This window comes from Rhinoraja longicauda, chromosome 5 (assembly GCF_053455715.1).
Source record: "Rhinoraja longicauda isolate Sanriku21f chromosome 5, sRhiLon1.1, whole genome shotgun sequence".
NCBI lineage: Eukaryota > Metazoa > Chordata > Chondrichthyes > Rajiformes > Arhynchobatidae > Rhinoraja > Rhinoraja longicauda.
The window spans coordinates 75,574,441-75,594,270 of NC_135957.1; the positions used below are offsets into that span (position 1 = coordinate 75,574,441).

Consider the following 19,830-nt stretch of genomic DNA (forward strand, 5'->3'; position numbering starts at 1 on the left):
TCCTGCTCAGCCGGCAGCCTAATTAGGAATTGGCCCGCGGCTCAGAAACATTTGGAGACATAAGTATTAACATTGCAGTTGTTGTAAAGTAATCCGGTTACAATGCTTAAGCATTTAAAATTCAAGAAATTAAAAAATTAATCCACAAAAAATTCTAAGTTGATTTTTTAAATATGCACCAGAAAATGAACATAGTGCAGGTGGCGCATCGGTAGAGTTGCTGCCTCACAGCGCCAGAGACCCCTGACCTGCGTGCGTTTTCTCCGGATGCTCCGGTTTCCTCCCGCACTCCAAAGACGCACAGGTTGGTAGGTTAATTGGCTCGGTATAATTGTAAATTGTCCCCAGTGTGTGGGATAGCGTTAGTGTGCGGGGATAGCTGGTCTCGGTGGGCCGAAGGGTCACTGCATTTTGTAGTGCAATAGACAATAGACAATAGGTGCAGGAGGAGGCCATTCGGCCCTTCGAGCCGGCACCACCATTCAATGTGATCATGGCTGATCATTCTCAACCAGTACCCCGTTCCTGCCTTCTCCCCATACCCCCTGACTCCACTATCCTTAAGAGCTCTATCTAGCTCTCTCTTGAATGCATTCAGAGAATTGGCCTCCACTGCCCTCTGAGGCAGAGAATTCCACAGATTCACAACTCTCTGCCTTCCTATTCTTACCACCAAAGTGGATGACCTCACATGCTGGTGGTTTCATTGGGATTTCACAGTGCAGCACCATGGCTCAGGGGTTGGAGAGGCTGCCTCTACCTCGACCCCGGGTGCTGTCTGTGCAGAGTTTCCACAGTCTCCCAGTGACCACGTGGATTTCGTCAAGGCGCTCTGGTTTCATGTGCTCTGGTTTCCTCCCACACTCCGGCAAAGGCACGCGGGTTGGTGAGTTAATTGGCCCTCTGTAAATTGCTCGCAGTGTGGAGGTGAGTGGTGGAATCTGGCAAGAGTTGATGGGATTGTGGAGAGAATAACATGGAATTAATGAGGGATTAGAGTAGCAACAAAGAAACTACAGATGCTGGCTTATACTGAAGACATGTAAAGACAGATGCTGGTTTATACTAAAGACATGTGGAATTCTCTGCCACAGAAGGTAGTTGAGGCCAGTTCATTGGCTATATTTAAGAGGGAGTTAAATGTGGCCCTTGTGGCTAAAGGGATCAGGGGGTATGGAGAGAAGGCAGGTACGGGATACTGAGTTGGATGATCAGCCATGATCATATTGAATGGCGGTGCAGGCTCGAAGGGCCGAATGGCCTACTCCTGCACCTATTTTCTATGTTTCTATGTTTCTATGCACAAAGTGCCGGAGTAGCTCAACGGGTCAGGTGGCATCTCTGTGGAAGAAGGATGGTTGATATTTCAGGTTAGGACTCTACTTTAGTCTGAAGAAGGATCCTGACCTGAAACGTCACCTGTCCTTTTTCTCCAGAGAAGCTGTCCGACCCGCTGAGTTACTCCGGCAATTTGTGTCCATTGAGTGATTAGTGTATATGGTTGGTTGCTAGTAGGCATGGGCTTGATGGGCTGAAGGGCCTGTATCTGTACTGTATCTCTCTATGACGGCACGGCGGAGCAGCGGTAGAGTTGCTGCCTTCCTGCGCCAGAGACCCGGGTTCGTTCCTGACCACAGGTGCTGCCTGCACAGAGTTTGTACGTTCTCCTCGTGACCTGCGTGGGTTTTTCCTGGGTGCTCCGGTTTCCTTCCAGATGTGCAGGTTTGTAGGTTAATTGGCTTCTGTATATTGTCCACAGTGTGTATGATAGAACTAGTGTATTGTGTGATTGATGGCCGACGTGGGCTTGGTGGACCGATGGGCCTGTTCCCACATTGTATCTCTAAACTAGACTAGTGTATTGGGTGATTGATGGTCGGCACGGACTTGGTGAACCGATGGGCCTGTTCCCACATTGTATCTCTAAACTAGACTAGTGTATTGGGTGATTGATGGCCGACGTGGACTTGGTGGACCGATGGGCCTGTTCCCACATTGTATCTCTAAACTAGACTAGTGTATTGGGTAATTGATGGTCGGCACGGATTCGGTGGGCCGAAGGGCCATGTCCCACGCTGTATCTCTAAGCTGAACTAAGCTAGACTCTGTGACTAGGACTCTATTTTTCTGCAAATGGCTGGCTATCTCAATGACGGATTTAAATCAGTATCTAAAAGTTGTGAAACCTGGCTGGATTGTCACCGGTGCCTTAAATACAAGGCAGCGCCCATTAGACTGTGTTAGGGCAGTGGAAAGCCTTGGAGCCTTCAGCAAATTCATCGGGATGGCAGGCTCGGTCCTGGTTTCAGGGTTGGATTCATGGGAGGCGACCTTGGAACTGCAGAGCATCCTGGACAATACAGCTCACCCCCTCCATGACACGCTGGTCAACCTGGGGAGCACCTTCAGCAACAGACTGGTCCCACCAAGATGCAGCACAGAACGCCACAGGAGATCCTTCTTCCCTGTGGCTATCAAACTGTACAACTCCTCCCCCTTCTGTCGTGAGCGAGACTGAGACCGAGACTGACTCCCCTCCCCCCTCCCCAATATTTGCACATCCCCAATCCTTTCCACTCATCACTATAATCTCATGTTTCATGTATTTTGTGATTATATGACAGTTGGCGGATCAATTTCCCTCCTGGGATAAATAAAGTTCTATCATATCGTATCGTATCGCATCGTATCGTATCGTATCGTATCGTATCGTATCGTAGAACCAGTACCACGAGCGGACATCAGCTCACACCCTGGGCGTGTAAGCAATATTGACAACAGGCCTACATCAGTCTGAAGAAGGGTCTCCATCTGAAAAGTCACCCATTCCTTCTCTCCAGAGATGCTGCCTGTCCCGCTGAGTTACTCCAGCATTTTGTGTCTATTTACATTTTTGCAGCTTAAATTTGCACATACAAATGGACAGGAATTTCTAGTTCTGAAGCCCATTTCATGCCAGTGTGTTGAGAGGACTTTCTCTGCCATGGTAGCATCATAAGCCACAAGCCATAAGAGTGGTACAGCTGCTTCACACCACCAGAGACCCGGGTTCAAACCAGACCTCGGGTGCTGTCTCCTGTCTGTGTGGAGTTTGTACGTTCTGCCTGTGACTGGTGGGGGGTGGGGGGGGGGGGTTATTTTGTGGTCTCCAGTTTGCTCCCTCATCCCAAAGACGTGCGGGTTTGTAGCTTAATTGGCGTCTGTAAGAGCCTGTTCCCACGCTGTTGGCCTTCGTAACAAGAGGAGTTGAGTATAGGAGCAAAGAGGTCCTTCTACAGTTGTACCGGGCCCTGGTGAGACCGCACCTGGAGTACTGTGTGCAGTTTTGGTCTCCAAATTTGAGGAAGGATATTCTTGCTATTGAGGGCGTGCAGCGTAGGTTCACTAGGTTAATTCCCGGAATGGCGGGACTGTCGTATGTTGAAAGGCTGGAGCGATTGGGCTTGTATACACTGGAATTTAGAAGGATGAGGGGGGATCTTATTGAAACATATAAGATAATTAGGGGATTGGGCACATTAGAGGCAGATAACATGTTCCCAATGTTGGGGGAGTCCAGAACAAGGGGCCACAGTTTAAGAATAAGGGGTAGGCCATTTAGAACGGAGATGAGGAAGAACTTTTTCAGTCAGAGGTTGGTGAAGGTGTGGAATTCTCTGCCTCAGAAGACAGTGGAGGCCAGTTCGTTGGATGCTTTCAAGAGAGAGCTGGATAGAGCTCTTAAGGATAGCGGAGTGAGGGGCTATGGGGAGAAGGCAGGAACGGGGTACTGATTGAGAGTGATCAGCCATGATCGCATTGAATGGCGGTGCTGGCTCGAAGGGCTGAATGGCCTACTCCTGCACCTATTGTCTATTGTCTATTGTCTATTGTATCTCTATGGGCTGAGCGAGTGCTCCAGAATACAAGTCGCTGCCTCTCAGGATAAACATTAAACCAAAACTCCAGCTGTCCTTGCAGATGAATGTAAATGATCTTCTACTGTGGTTTTTCAGAAAGAGAAACGGCGAGCTTGCCAGACTTCTGGCCAATGTTTAACCTGCAACCGACACCTCGGGCAAATCTGTTTACAAGAAATTGGTCTGCAAAAATTGACAAATTTTATTTTTTATTACCCTGTAAAACCGGGTGCTGTTTGCGCACAGTTTGTACCTTCTCCCCGTGACCTGCATTGCGTCTTTGCTTTATTTCCCACACTTCAATGACGTGTAGGTTTGTTGGCTAATTGGCTTGGTATAAATGTAAATTGTCCCCAGGGTGTGTAGGATGGTGTTAAAGTGCGGAGATCACTGGTGGTGCGGATTCGGTGGGCCGAAGGGCCTGTTTCTGAGCTGTACCTCTAAACTAAACTAAACTAAACTAAACCTGCGTGGGTTTTCTCCGGGTGCTCCGGTTTCCCCCCACACACCAAAGATGTACAGGTTTGTAGGTTAATTGGCTTGGTCTAAATGTAAATCGTCCCGAGTGTGTGCAGGTTAGTGTTAATGTGCGGGGGTTGGCGCGGACAAGATGGGCCGAAGGGCCTGTGTCCCCGCTGTGTCTCTGAACTAAACTAACAACGATCTTGTTAATTATAAAGAGCTCTGGGATGCCTTGAAGTTGCAAGAGACATTTTTATAATGATCCGAAGAAGGGTCTCGACCCGAAACGTCACCCGTTCCTTCTCTCCAGAGACGCGGCCTGTCCCGCTGAGTTACTCCAGCATTTTGGGCCTGTCTTACTTTCATCCAGGCCGGCCTTCAATGGAATGGCAAGGAAGTCGTGCTTGCAATGTTTTCAATCAGCTCAACGCTTCGCTATTTTGGTTCCTGAACAGTGGTGCCTGCATTATATTAGTGCAGAGAATAGGCTCGCCTTTATCAAGCGTTGTCACTGCAGTCACATCTGTGGCTAATAAGCAATTTCTATTTGAAGACAATGCTCTGATGTCGTGCTCACACGAGGTCAGATATCTTTCAAATGATCTGCGGCCTTCTTTGCCTCTTCCAAAGCACAGCAGACGATCCCATCGTTTAAGAAACAGTCAGACAGGTACATGGATAGGACAGGTTTGGAGGGATATGGACCAAGCGCAGGCAGGTGAGACTAGGGTAGCTGGGACATGTTGGCCGGTGTGGTCAAGTTGGATCGAAGGGCCTGATTCCACACTGTATCACTTTATGCCTCTATGACTCTAAATAAGAGTCTACACGGTTCAGTAGTAAAATAAATATCAGCATGATATGGCAAAATAAAATGGAGAAAATTCCAGGCCATACTTTGTTATTCTCAGGCTTAAAACATAACCACATGTCACCATGGCTCCTGATTGTAATTTCTGTGAAGCACCTGTAAATACTAGGTGAATGCAGACAGATGAGGAGAGCAATGCATCCTCCAGAAATAGACAGTAGGATTGTGTTACAGTGGAATCTCCACGACAATGCGTGTGGTAGGTCAAAGGGGATACTGTTACATCGGAGAGAACAATAGACCCTGAATCACTGGGAAATTTTACAACGCAATAACTGATTCTTTTTTATTCCCAGAGAAGCTGAAATGTTATAGATCTTATAGAAACGTACAAAATTCTTAAGGGGTTGGACAGGCTAGATGCAGGAAGATTGTTCCCGATGTTGGGGAAGTCCAGAACAAGGGGTCACAGTTTAAGGATAAGGGGGAAGTCTTTTAGGACCGAGATGAGAACGTTTTTTTTCATACAGAGAGTGGTGAATCTGTGGAATTCTCTGCCACAGAAGGTAGTTGAGACCAGTTCATTGGCTATATTTAAGAGGGAGTTAGATGTGGCCCTTGGGCTAAAGGGATCAGGGGGTATGGAGAGAAGGCAGGTACGGGATACTGAGTTGGATGATCAGACATGATCATATTGAATGGCGGTGCAGGCTCGAAGGGCTGAATGGCCTACTCCACCTATTTTCTATGTTTCTATGTTTCTATGTTTCTATGTTAAGTCTGAAGAAAGGTCAGGCAGCATCTCTGGAGAAAAGGAATAGGTGACCTTTCAGGTCGAGACCCTTCTGAATCTAAAGTCTGAGTCTGAAAAAGGGTCTCGACCCGAAACGTCACCTATTCCTTTTCTCCAGAGATGCTGCCTGACCCGCTGCAGTTTTTTTTGTGTCTATCAGGGTCTATTCCCAATGTTGGGGGAGTCCAGAACAAGGGGCCACAGTTTAAGAATAAGGGGTAGGCCATTTAGAACTGAGATGAGGAAAATCCTTTTTCAGTCAGAGAGTTGTGAATCTGTGGAATTCTCTGCCTCAGAAGGGAGTGGAGGCCAATTCTCTGAATGCATTCAAGAGAGAGCTAGATAGAGCTCTTAAGGACAGCGGAGTCAGGGGTTATGGGGAGAAGGTAGGAACGGGGTACAGATTGAGAATGATCAGCCATGATCACATTGAATGGCGGTGCTGGCTCGAAGGGCCAAATGGGCTCCTCCTGCACCTATTGTCTATTGTCTATCTTCATGTTAAAATTCCGTACTCTTTACTCCAACCGATCATCTCCCTGCACTTTACATTAGTTTAATTTGGTTTCGTTTAGTTCAGAGATACAGCACGGAAACAGGCCCTTTGGCCCATCGATCCCGCGCCGACCAGCGGTCACCCTGTACACTTGCACTATCCTGCACACACCGGGGACAATTTACAATTTTTACCGAAGCCAAATGAACATGCAAAGTTGTACGTCTTTGCAATGTGGGAGGAAACCGGAGCACCCGGGGAAAACCCATGGGAGAAGGGACACACTCTGTGCCAACAGCACCATGGTCAGGATCGATCCTGGGTCTCGCACCATCAGACAGCTGTGTTCCCCTGGTGTCACTGTGCCACCTCAAACAATCACCAGGTTTTTGTTTTGCAGACTTTCTTAAATCGAGGCACAACATTAGCCACCCTTCAGTCAAGTTTGAGAAATCAACTGAAGAAGGGTCTTGACCTGAAAATGTCATCTACTCATCTTCTCCAGAGATGCTGTCTGACCCGCTGAGTTACTCCAGCTTTTTGTGACTGTCTTCAATATCCGTAGCGTTGGGATGTGTGTTGCCCAAGCAAAACATGAGGTGCTGACTTGAAGACGGAGGAATGTCCTACCTGTTTACCCAAAAAAACACTCATCAGAACTCCTCGACGGACAGGGTGAATACAAGTGACTTCAAGCTGAATCATTAACTCCGTGTGTCGTTCCACGGATGCTGCCCGACCTGCCGAGTATTTCCAGCATTTCCTGACATTTCACAGCTTTGCAATTTAAAATATCTCTACAAAACCTAGAACAGTGGCACAGCTGGTAGAGCAAACAGCAGAGATTTCTTCAGACTTAACATTTGCAGCTTCTATGGGAATAAAAAAGAATCAGAGCCTCAGAAGGCAGTGGAGGCCAATTCTCTGAACGCATTCAAGAGAGAGCTAGATAGAGCTCTTAAGGATAGCGGAGTCAGGGGGTGCGGGGAGAAGGCAGGAACGGGGTACTGATTGAGAATGACCAGCCATGATCACATTGAATGGCGGTGCTGGCTCGAAGGGCCGAATGGCCTCCTCCTGCACCTATTGTCCATTGTCTATTGTCTAGATCCGGGTTCGATCCTGACCTCGGGTGTTCTTTGTGTGGAGTTTGGCAAACACGTTCTGTCACCAAGCATGTTTCCTCCAGGTGCCCCTCCCACGCCCCAAAGACATTTGTAGTTTGTAGGTTAAACCATTAGTGTACATGGAGTGGATGGGAAAGTGGGATAACATAGAACTAGTGTGACCAGGTTTCCAATGGTCAACGTGGACCCAGTGGGCCGAATGACCTGTTTCCATGCTGTAGCTCTAAACCAAACTAAAGTCAATTGATAACTTAAAATAAACTTCCATCGATTGTCAATTTTCATATTTTCCAGAACACTCCATTCATTTTATTTTAAATACATTTCCCTGCTCCTGTACATTCTGCAAATGGTCTCGCTGCTGGGCAGGTAGTGTCAAGAGAGTTTTGTATTGTCATATGTCCCAAAACTGCACATTGAAATTCTTACTTGCAGCAACAGCATAACAGGTTTATAAACACAGTACTCGATAGCACAGTGTAGGCTGGCATGGTGGCACGGGAGTAGAGTTGCTGCCTTTCAGCGCCAGAGACCCGGGTTCGATCCGGACTACGGGTGCTGTCTATACAGAGTTTGTACGTTCTCCCCGCGACCATGGTGGATTTCTCCGGGATCTCCGGTTTCCTCCCACACTCCAAAGCGCACTAACTTGTTTCACAGTCGTCCTGTTGAGTTTCACTGCCTGAATCACTCGTTATCACCTACCCCACAGCCCACAATGCACCATTGTGGTCTCCACCTTTCCTTGAACATTTTGCATTTGTATTTTGCATTTTGCATATCGTTCACTCATTTGTCCTATCAACCGTCTATATCCATCGTTTCCCTCTCCCCTGACTCTCAGTCTGAAGAAGGGTCTCGACCCGAAACGTCACCTATTCCTTTTCTCCAGAGATGCTGCCTGTCCCGCTGAGTTACTCCAGCATTTTGTGCCTGCCTTCGGTTTGTAGGTTAATTGGCTTCGGCAAAATTATAAGTTGTCCCTGGTGTGTAGGATAGTGCTAGTGTATGTAGTAACGGATCGCTGGTCGGCGTGGACATGATGGGCCGAAGGGCCTATGTCCGTTCAATGGATATTTATTGTCAACTAGATCAGGTGGGCACAAACCTCTGCTGCATTGGTGCACCACCCTCCCCTCCCCCACTCCCCACTCCCCTTCCCCCTCCCTCCCACCTCCCCCTCCCTCTCTCTCCTCCCTCTCCTCTCCCCCCTCCCTCCTCCCTCCTCCCCCTCCCCCTCCCCCTCCTCCCCCTCTCCTCCCTCCTTTCCCCTCCCCCTCCCTCCCACTTCCCCCTCCCTCTCCCTCCTCCCCCCTCCCTCCTCCCCCTCCCTCCCCACCTCCCCTCTCCCCTCACTCCCCCTCCCCCCACCCCTCCCCCTTCCTCTTTCCCACCACTCCATCCCCCTCAACCCCCCTTATCCTCCACCCTCCCTCTCCAGGAGATAGATTTAAACTTTAAAATGTGAATAACTTTAAAAATATAACACCGATTTCAATGAAACTTCTCCCATTAGCACCAAAGGGACGACGGTGAGTAAGGTGGGCCTAAAATTGTCGCGCTATCGTAGTCCAGGAACAAACAAACAAACAAACGAGAGTTTTAGTATGTAGATAATAATAATAATAATACATTTTATTTATATAGCGCTTTTCATATACTCAAAGACGCTTTACAGAGATTTTGAGAACATAGGGAAATTAATAAATAGATAAATAAGTAAATAAATAAATGAACAGAGAAAGGAGACAGTAGATGTGCAATTAAACATCGCACAGTGAAATTCATTTTGCAAGTAATAATGCCGGCGCCGCCATGTTTGGCGCCTTTTCATTGAGTCCGTATTTCCGCGGTGATCGTTCTACCGGAGCGAGCGGCTCCCGATCCCCTCGTGGGCCGCGAACCGCCGTCTCTCCAAAAGTAAAGCCGGCTTTTAGCATCCTGTCTTCCAATGGGAATACAAATGGATCAAGCTGCCGTTCCCCCCCCCCCCCCCCGCGCCCTGCCAGAGTTTCACGGTGTAATCAAAGGTTGTCATGCTGGCTGAAAGGGGGAAAAAAAAATTGTTGTGCCAGTATTTCTCCCAGTTCCTGTTCTTGCAAGGCACTCCCAGCGTCTGGCAGCACCACCAGGAACAAATGGAATTTCACTTTGTGGGAGTGGCTGGCCCATTTGAAGACTGAGCCAAGATTCCATCCATTCATCTGTTTGCAAGTCCACCTTATTGCATGGTTATCAACAGAAGCAATTATTTACTCACTGCCAAAAGTGCAGCCAATGTAAATAAGTTGCTGCTCAAAATTGGTCTGTGCAAATATTATAAAACCGAGCACTTGCACAGAAACCGGTCGGTGCACTGGTGTCCCAATGGTTAAGTATTCCTGTCGTCGGACATGCGGCACAGTGGTGCCAGGAACCCAGCTTCGATCCTGACCACAGGCGCTTGCCTGGATGCAGTTTGTATCTTCTCACCTGCGTGGGTTTTCACCGGCTGCCCCATCCAGTTTCCTCCCACACTCTAAAGACGTGCAGGTTTGTAGGTTAATTGGGTTCAGTAAAATTATACATTGTCTCTAGTGTGTGGGATAGTGCTTGAGTACCAGGTGATTGCTGGTCGACGTGTTTCTATGATGTATCTCTAAACTAAACTAAATTAAACTAAACTAAACTGAACTAAACCAAACTAAACTGTAAGGAGTTTGTACGTTCTCCCCGTGACCTGCGTGGGTTTTCTCCGAGATCTTCGGTTTCCTCCCACACTCCAAAGACGTACAGGTATGTAGGTTAATTGGCTGGGTAAAATGTAAAAAATTGTCCCTAGTGGGTGTAGGATAGTGTTAATGTACGGGGATCGCTGGGCGGCGCGGACTTGGTGGGCCAAAAAGGCCTGTTTCCGCGCTGTATATATATGATATGATATGATAAACTCTATTAAACTCAACGAAATATATTCTGGTAGTTGGTCACATCAATAATGGCGGCACGGTGGCGCAGCGGTAGAGTTGCTGCCTTACAGCGCCAGAGACCCGGCTTCCATCCTGTCTACAGATGCTGCCTGTACGCAGTTTGTGCGTTCTCCCCATGACCTGCGTGGGTTTTCTCCGGGTGCTCTGGTTTCCTCCCACACTCCAAAGACGTGCAGGTTTGGAGGATCATTGGCTTCTGTAAAGAACTGTAAATTGTACCTCGTGTTTAGGATAGTGCTGGTGTACGGGGTCATTGCTGGTATGGCACGGACTCGGTGGGCCGAATGGCCTGTTTCCACGCTGAATATCTAAACTAAACCTAACATCTACATACTAAAACTCTCGTTTGTTTGTTTGTTTGTTCCTGAACTGCAGCCAAAACGGTACACGATAGCATGACAATTTTAGGCCCACCTTACTCACCGTCGTCCCTTTGGTGCTAATGGAAGAAGTTTCATTGAAATCGATGTTATATTTTTAACGTTATTCACATTTAAAGTTTAAATCTATCTCCTAGGGAGGGAGGGGAGGGGGGGAGGGGGGAGGATAAGGGGGGTTGAGGGCAATGGAGTGGGGGAAGGGGAGGGGGAGGTGATGGGGGTTGAGGGAGGGGGGTGGGGCAGGAGGGAGGGAGGAGGCAATGGGGGAGATGAGGAGGGGGGCGGAGGGTGGGAGAGGGGTGAGGAGAGGGTGCTGCACCAATGCAGGAGAGGTTTGGGCCCAACGGGTCCACTTGGTCTAATAAATATTAAAATACAATTCGTGAAAGTCTTGAGAGCTTGCTCATTCTTTCGCTGTGAAACTAACGTGGACCTCTTATTCCAAGTATTGATTCTTTTAATCTCCGATATCCTGACTCCGTAGTGCCAAGGGAAGGAGGTTATGGATGTGGTGGCATTTGTAAAACATTCACAGAAATGAATGTGTGAACAGTATTGATTTTTGCAGTATTTTCATTCTGGGCTGTGCACTTTGAGCTGATGGCTAGGGGTCGCTTGGTGTGAAAGACACAGCAAAAGCACTCGCATTAATGGGAATGATGTTCTTTGAAATTTGGAGACTGTTTTGTGTGTCTTTAGTTGAGAGAACAATACACCGGTTTAGTTTGGTTTGTTGTCAAACGTGCCAAGGTTGGGTGAAGAGTTTTCTGTTGTGTGTTAACCTGTCAGTGGTGCGACGATATCTGGTTACAAACAAGCCCTCCACACTGTACAAATACATGTGTGGGAAGTGTGATATCATGAGAGGTAGAGTCATAAGAGGGGAAATACATTTCCTCCCGGTGGATGCAACAAGGACTACAAACCATCATGGCTGCCAGCATAAGACTACAAAACCCATAGTCAGCAGGGCTGCTGATTGCTGCTGACACTGATTGCTGCTGATACTGATTGCTGCTGACACTGATTGCTGCTGACACTGATTGCTGCTGACACTGATTGCTGCTGACACTGGTTGCTGCCCAGCTGAACCAGATGAGCCAATTGCCTCAGTGAGAGAGCTAAAAGGGAAGGGAAGCAATGTATTTAAAGAGAGAGACAATGACGGGAGAGGGAGAAGTGTTTGAGTTATATTTTGTAAGAAGGCAGCAAGCTACAGTTTTGATTTAACTACCTGTTTTGGTTTTGTGTACCTGTCTGCAAACAATTAAGTTTACCTGTTTTTGGAAAAGACTAAATATATGGAATTTAAGTTTGAAAACAAGAACTTTTCTGTCTTCATTTCCGGCACCCACACCTCCCAACCTTCAAGAGAAAAGCTCCCGACCTCTCAAGACATCACAGAAGGAACTGCAGTTGCCGGTTTTCAACGAAGATAGACACAAAATGCTGGAGTAACTCAGCGGGGCTGGAAGCATCTGCGAAGAGAAGGAATGGGTGACATTTTGGGTTCGAGACCCTTCTTCAACGCCACCCATTCCTGCTCTCCAGAGATGCTGCCTTTCCCGCTGAGTTACTCCAGCATTATGTGTCTATCTTTGGTGTACAGATACATGTTCAGCATAGTGCTGGGCTTGATCTCGGGGGTAGGAGTTTCATGTGAATTCCAAACATACGTGGGGGATTTGGGTGAGTTGGCACCAGATTTGTTGCAAATTGTCAGCTGTGCAACTACCTGACTGATGTCTGATGCAGTTGTACTGCATTCTTTCTGTGGCATGGTTCTTCAATCATTTCCTTATCATTGGCTGTTCAGATTCATCGGGTCATGCAGACTGTTATGACTCAACTGACAATCAATTGCTAATCTTTCTGGATGAGTTGCTTGCCACACCCTGGCATCGACTCGGCTTGTACTCGCTGGAATTTAGAAGATTGAGGGGGGATCTTATAGAAACTTACAAAATTCTTAAGGGGTTGGACAGGAAGATTGTTCCCGATGTTGGGGGAAGTCCAGAACAAGGGGTCACAGTTTAAGGATAAGGGGGAAGTCTTTTAGGACCGAGATGAGAACTTTTTTTTTCACACAGAGAGTGGTGAATCTGTGGAATTCTCTGCCACAGAAGGTAGTTGAGGCCAGTTCATTGGTTATATTTAAGAGGGAGTTAGATGTGGCCCTTGTGGCTAAAGGGATCAGGGGGTATGGAGAGAAGGCAGGTATGGGATACTGAGTTGGATGATCAGCCATGATCATATTGAATGGCGGTGCAGGCTCGAATGGTCTACTCCTGAACCTATTTTCTATGTTTCTATCAAGGGCAGCCTAAACATCTATTCTATGTGAATTTTCAACCCTGTGTGGCTAAGGTCAGTAGATTCTCCGTGGGGAACGTCCATCTGGCTAAACGGGGTTTAGTGTAGAGATACAACATGGAAGCAGGCCCTTTGGCCCACTGACCAGCAATCCCGCAATACACTTGACATTTGCTCATGAGGGACAATTTACAATTTATTCCAAGCCAATTAGCCTACAAACCTGAGAATGTTTGGAGTGCGGGAGGAAACCGGAGCACCCAGAGAAAACCCACGCAGGTCTTGGGGAGAACGAACAAACTGTACAAACAGCACCCGTAGTCAGGATCGAACTCGGGTCTCTAGCGCTGTTTAGTCTGGAGATACAACATGGAAGCATGCCCACCGACCTGTATAGGGTTAACATTGGGTAAGCAGCTAAGTGGGTGCTATTGCAGGAATGTAAAATGTTCCAGCTTGGTTATATTGCTGAGGCATCCTGTTTAGATTTAGATTTTTAGATTTAGAGATACAGCGCGGAAACAGGCCCTTCGGCCCACTGAGCCCACGCCGCCCAGTGATCCCTGCACATTAACACTATCCTACACACACTAGGGACAATTTTGACATTTATCCAGTCAATTAACCTACATACCTGTACGTCTTTGGAGTGTGGGAGGAAACCGAAGATCTCGGAGAAAACCCACGTAGGTCACGGGGAGAACGTCCAAACTCCGTACAGACGGCGCCCGTAGTCGGGATCGAACCTGAGTCTCCGGCGCTGCATTCGCTGTAAGGCAGCAACTCTACCGCTGCGCCACCGTGCCGCCCCAGCAGGCAGCACCGTTTGTCAGCAAGTAGCACGGTTTATGGCTGATCGCATCCTCTGATATCAGCAACCGGCGTTCAAAGCTTTGATGTGTTAAGAAGAACATCTTGTCACATGGACGGCCCTTTGTTCCCAAGAATGCGGAGGTCACGTAGGTCACGCCGGACACGCCGGACACGGAGGACACGAGAGGTCCCGAAAGACACATAAAGATTTATAGGACATTGTAAACTTGCCATATAAGGCAACGTTGCAAAAGTACTGGCACATGTAGTACGGGTATAAAGTGTGTGTGAATGTGAGTTTTGGGAGAGAGAGGCTACACTAGCTGCCTGAGCGTTTCTAAACGCTCCGGTACCTAGGCTCTCTCCCACCTGGGTGAGTAGAATAAAGAGATTAAACAAACTCGGTTGTCTGACTGTTTCTGTTAATAGGTCACGACAGACAACAGACCCGCACAACGAACGGACTATGGGCGGTCCCGATGGCCGATGAGAACAAAGACCCGGGAGCTCCGAAGACCAGCGAGTTGAGAAGGGAGCTGCTGACTACGATGGACGCGAGGTGTGGGCTGGCAGGAGAGGGACCGGAGTAATGCCTCCAGCACATTTAAAGGTCGGCTGCAGCAGGTGCCCCCAGGACACGGGGGCAATGGGGTGAGGGGAGGGACATCGGGAGCCCGGGGGTTATCTGGGCTTACATGGATCAGGGGCACTCATGTACTTCGAGTACCCACTTTGGACATGGACTTTAGACTTTTTCTTTCTGCAAAGAGGTCCTTCTGCAGTTGTACAGGGCCCTAGTGAGACCGCACCTGGAGTACTGTGTGCAGTTTTGGTCTCCAAATTTGAGGAAGGATATTCTTGCTATTGAGGGCGTGCAGCGTAGGTTTACTAGGTTAATTCCCGGAATGGCGGGACTATCATATGTTGAAAGACTGGAGCGACTAGGCTTGTATACACTGGAATTTAGAAGGATGAGAGGAGATCTTATCGAAACGTATAAGATTATTAAGGGGTTGGACACGTTAGAGGCAGGAAACATGTTCCCAATGTTGGGGGTGTCCAGAACAAGGGACCACAGTTTAAGAATAAGAGGTAGGCCATTTAGAACTGAGATGAGGAAAAACTTTTTCAGTCAGAGAGTTGTGAATCTCAATAGTCAATAGTCAATAGTCGTTTATTTGTCACATACACATAAATGTGTAGTGAAATGAAACATTACCCGCAGTTGAACAATAAGACCAATAAGATTAATCAATAAAAATGCAATAACACACACAATCACAACTAACACCAAACAAAAAGAAACATCCATCACAGTGAGTCTCCTCCAGTCCCTCCTCACTGTGATGGAAGGCCAAAAATGTCTTTTTCTCTTCCCTGCCATCTTGTCCCGCGGTCAGGCTGTTGGAGTTGCCACGTCGGGGCGGTCGGGGCTCCCGATATTGAAGCCCCCGCTGGGCGGTGAAAGGTCAACGGCCTATTCCAGGCTGCGCCGGACGGTGAAAGGTCCGTGACGGGCCGACCCAAGCCCCGCGATTCGGGGCGGGCGAACACGCTGCCTCTGCCGCTGCCGGAGCTCCCGATGTCGGCCCCCATCCAGGGGTCTGCGGGCTTCCGACGTCCACGCGGCCCGAGCCGGAGCCTCCGGAGACGAATCGCAGCCGCTCCCGTAGCATCCGCAGGCAGCCAGCGCCGCAGGTGGTGAGTCTGGGCCGCGGGCTCTGCGAACCAGAGCCCCAGGTGGTCCCAGGTGAATGGCCGGTGGTAGGCCGCAACGGGAACGGAGACACGACACAGAAACAAAGGTCACGTCTCCGTTCGGGAGAGAGAATTTTACAGTTCGCGTTCCCTCCCACCCCCCCCCCCCCCCAAACATAACATACAAACACTACACCATATTAAAACTACAATTCATACAAAAACAACAAAAAACACAAAAGACAGACGGACTGCAGGCAAGCCGCAGCTGCGACGGCAGCGCTGGTTTTCTCTGCCTCAGAAGGCAGTGGAGGCCAATTCTCCGAATGCATTCAAGAGAGAGCTGGATAGAGCTCTTAAGGATAGCGGAGTCAGGGGGTATGGGGAGAAGGCAGGGACGGGGTACTGATTGAGAATGATCAGCCATGATCACATTGAATGGCGGTGCTGGCTCGAAGAGCCGAATGGCCGCCTCCTGCACCTATTGTCTATTGTCTATTGTCTATTCGTGGGTTGTGTGAAAGAATTTCACTGTGCTGTGCATACATGACAATAAAGAGCCATTGAACCATTGAACAGAGACCACGCCGATCATTGATCACCCATAGATAGTGTGATAGAGGCATGACGTTAGTGCACTGGCAGTGGTACAATATCGTGGTGGCTGCTTGCTGTTCTGTTATGGATTTTGCAGCGTTTGTGGCTAATATAGACGGAATAGATTCAGCAAGATCTTCTTTGATGCAGCGTTTCTTAGAAACATAGAAAATAGGTGCAGGAGGAGGCCATTTGGCCCTTCGAGCCAGCACCGCCATTCATTGTGATCATGGCTGATCATCTACACTCAGTAACCTGTGCCTGCCTTCTCCCCATATCCCTAGATTCCACTAGCCCCTGGAGCTCTATCTAACTCTCTCTTAAATTCATCCAGTGATTTGGTCTCCACTGCCCTCTGTGGCAGAGAATTCCACAAATTCACAACTGGGTGAAAAAGGTTTCTTCTCACCTCAGTTTTAAATGGCCTCCCCTTTATTCTTAGACTGTGTTCCCCTGGTTCTGGACTCCTCCAACATTGGGAACATTTTTCCTGCATCTAGCTTGTCCAGTCCTTTTATGATTTTAAACGTCTCTATAAGATCCCCTCTCATCCTTCTATACTCCAGTGAATACAAGCCTAGTCTTTCCAATCTTCCCTCATATGACAGTCCCTCCATCCCAGGGATTAGTCTCATGAACCTCTCATTACCAGTGGATACTTTGACGTTCCAGATCATGTCTTATCTGCAATCTACTTTGTTGTTATTGGTATCGGTTTATTATTGTCAAATACAGTGCTGAGAAACTTAGTTTCTCTGCTCTCCAGCCAAACCATGCCATACTTGCGCACAGCCGAGCTATTAACATGTACAACAGATGACACAAAGGGAAGATAAACCAGAGTGCATAATATAGCATTACAGTTACGCAGAAATTGCAGGTAAGAAAAAGTGTAGGGACCGCAGCAAGGTAGGTGGGAAAATTGGGACTACACCCTAAGCTTATGAGGCTCACGTGAACACATTTTATTTGATGACACTACAATTGACACGAAATGCAAAATTGTCCCTAGTGTGTGTAGGATAGTGCTAGTGTGCAGGGATCGCTGGTCGGTGCGGACTCAGTGGGTCGAAGGGCCTGTTTCCGCGCTGTACCTCTAAACTAAACACGGGCGGCACGGTGGCGCAGCGGTAGAGTTGCTGCCTTGCAGCGCTTGCAGCACGAGACCCGGGTTCGATCCCGACTACGGGTGCTGTCTGTACGGAGTTTGTACGTTCTCCCCGTGACCGCGTGGGTTTTCTCCGAGATCTTCGGTTTCCTCCCACACTCCAAAGACGTACAGGTTTGTAGGTTAATTGGCTGGTATAATTGTAAACTGTCCCCAGTGTGTGTAGGATAGTGTTAATGTGCGGGAATCGCTGGTCGGTGCGGACTTGGTGGGCTGAAGGGCCTGTTTCCGTGCTGTATCTCTAAACTAAACTAAAACTAAACTGGAATGGGCTTGTTAATTGGATGATATTGGTGGAGTCTGTGGTGAGATACAAGGCAGACCAGCTGAGAAAGCAGACTTTTTCTCCTTGAAAGGATCAGTCAACAGGTCAATGGAAGTGGAATGTATGGAAATGGAGGTGGGTGCATGGAACAAGCTGCCAGAGGAGGTAGTTGAGGCACCAATGTTTCAGAAACAGTTGGACATGGATACATGGATAGGGCAGGTTTGGAGGGATATGGTCCAAGCGCAGGCAGGTGGGAGTGGTGTCGCTGGGATATTGTTGGCCGGTGTGGGCAAGTTGGGCCGAAGGGCCTGTTTCCACACTGTATCACTCTGTGACTCCATAGGAATGGTGTCGGCCCGAAACGTCACCCATTTCTTCTCTCCAGAAATGCTGCCTGTCCCGCTGAGTGTACTCCAGCTTTTTGTGTCCATCTTTAGTCAACTCAATGTGGATTATTAATGATGATCTTGTTGTTTACATGGCCACTGCCACTGACGCCGGCTCTTTACCCCAGCTTTATTTATATTTGGCAGATGCTGTGCAGGGATTCAAACCCTTGAGATCATTATCCATAAGCCCCAACCGTGGTTCGTAGAGCAGTAACGTAACCACTTTACTACTGCACCTTTGTAACCAGAGAAGCTGCCCTTTGCATTCCAACAGTCGAAGTAAGATCTTACAAATCTGGTGATTTTCTCGGCGATAAAAATTAGCTGAACATAATTCATAGAAAGCAGTTCTGAATTAAGAGCTGGGCGTGCTTCGTCTTTTTTTTCCCCCACCTATTTGAATTCATATCGGACAAATGACATGCAGAGTGTAAGTGACAAGGAGCTAATCGAATCAGAAAGGATTTATGCTTTTAATCCGACATTGCCCTTTTTCCACATTATCTGATCGCAGGGCTCAATAACTGTAATGGAATCTAACTTGACTGATTTATCCTGTTATTGCCAAGCGTTTTTGACACTGATAGCCCTGTGACAGAGTGCTTGCACCCAGTGCAGTTTGCACACAGCTCCAGGCGAACAAACCCAATGAAAAGCCAAGCTGTTACGATCAGTCAACAGAGTGCTACTGAATTCTTTTCACCTTGCCACTGGTGACAGGCAGTGAGTGGCATTAACCCCGGTTACCACTCCGGCAAGCAAGCAGCAACTCTACCACTGCGACGTTGAAATAATGAACCTGTTTGATTAACACCAAAGCGTTGGCATTACGCGCTGGCATTTTTGAAATAACACCTGCAAATTTCTGCTTGGCAGCATGGTCGCGTAAATGTTTAATTTACACGTTTTTGAGATACGCGCTGCTTTGCAAGAATGTAGCGCCCTGCACGCTTTGATTAATTCTAAAAGTGGGAGCACTAAATCAAAAACCAAGGTTCAAGTTATTTCAGTTTCCGTCTGTGGTCGAAAATTACCGAAGAGATTTGCTTTCATATGAAGTTATTGTGAGCGTATGAAAATAATGACCTCAACCTTTCCTCCTGTTCTCTCCATTTCTGGCAAATTGGCAGTGTTGATTATTTTGAAACTTTTCCCACTTCCCAATTTCTTGGTCGGATTTGGAGAACTGATGTCTCCTCGCATTTCTTATGACCTGTGAGCACTGGATACAAAGAGTGCCTGTTGGATCCTGGCATCCTCCGTTCCAAGGTCAGGACAGGAAGGTCTCAAATATTTGCTTGGTAACCAAGGAGTATGCAAGCACTCGTGGTGGAGACTGCAGTCCCCAGCGGGACAATGAGGAGCCCCGGAGATAGCTTGCAAATCAAACAACTTGTGTACGCGGAGTTAAGGCTACCCGTGGGAGGGTATGGCAGCTCAGTGGGTGACTTACGGGACGAGAAGAGGTGGAGAATTGACCCAGAGATGAGTTTGAATACCACCATAGCAGTTGGTTCGAGGAGAACAAAAATAATCCTTGGAATTTTGTTTTTTTTAGTCTTGTCTTGGTAACTATGATCGTGACTCATCCTGTTCATTAACGTTGTGCGCTTAGGAAAATTTGTCATCCTCACCTAGTCTGGACTACAT

General features: G+C 47.9%; 1 long non-coding RNA gene across 2 annotated transcripts in view; it reads left to right on the forward strand.

Annotated features, from left to right (window-relative positions):
* Window positions 1–19,830, forward strand: part of LOC144594058 (uncharacterized) — a 91,756-nt gene that overhangs the window by 44,685 nt on the left and 27,241 nt on the right. For both annotated transcript variants that reach the window (XR_013547321.1, XR_013547320.1), the window contains exon 2: window positions 14,490–14,670. This is a non-coding gene — a long non-coding RNA (uncharacterized LOC144594058). The remainder of the gene's footprint in view (window positions 1–14,489; window positions 14,671–19,830) is intronic.